Source organism: Babylonia areolata, chromosome 14 (assembly GCF_041734735.1).
Source record: "Babylonia areolata isolate BAREFJ2019XMU chromosome 14, ASM4173473v1, whole genome shotgun sequence".
In the NCBI taxonomy this organism is placed as follows: domain Eukaryota; kingdom Metazoa; phylum Mollusca; class Gastropoda; order Neogastropoda; family Buccinidae; genus Babylonia; species Babylonia areolata.
Genome location: NC_134889.1, coordinates 20,232,589 through 20,233,164, shown reverse-complemented (window position 1 = coordinate 20,233,164; position 576 = coordinate 20,232,589).

The following is a 576-nucleotide window of genomic DNA, read 5'->3' as shown; positions in this document are numbered from 1 at the left end:
GAATCACGGTGACGGCGCCTGGTGGGTGAAGGGTGGAGATTTTTACGATCTCCCAGGTCAACATATGTGCAGACCTGCTTGTGCCTGAACCCCCTTCGTGTGTATATGCAAGCAGAAGATCAAATACGCACGTTAAAGATCCTGTAATCCATGTCAGCGTTCGGTGGGTTATGAAAACAGGAACATACCCAGCACGCACACCCCTGAAAACGGAGTATGGCTGCCTACATGGCGGGGTAAAAACGGTCATACACGTAAAAGCCCATTCGTGTGCATGCGAGTGAACGTGGGAGTTGCAGCCAACGAACGCAGAAGAAGGAGGAGAAGTCTACATAATATCTCAGCCTGCGGGGCCTGCCTCAGAAACAAGGAAGCTCTAAATAGTTGTTGGCCAGAGAAAAACGACGTCATCAAAACTACGTATATTTAAAATTTATGAGTTTACATGACGTGTGGTGGTGGTGGTGGAGAGAGGGTGACGGAAGTGAGGGGGTGGGTGGGGGGAGCGGGGAAGGCAGACACGCCGAGGAAGAGAGTGGATGTGATAGAAGGGAGGGTGGTGGTGTGTGTGTGTGT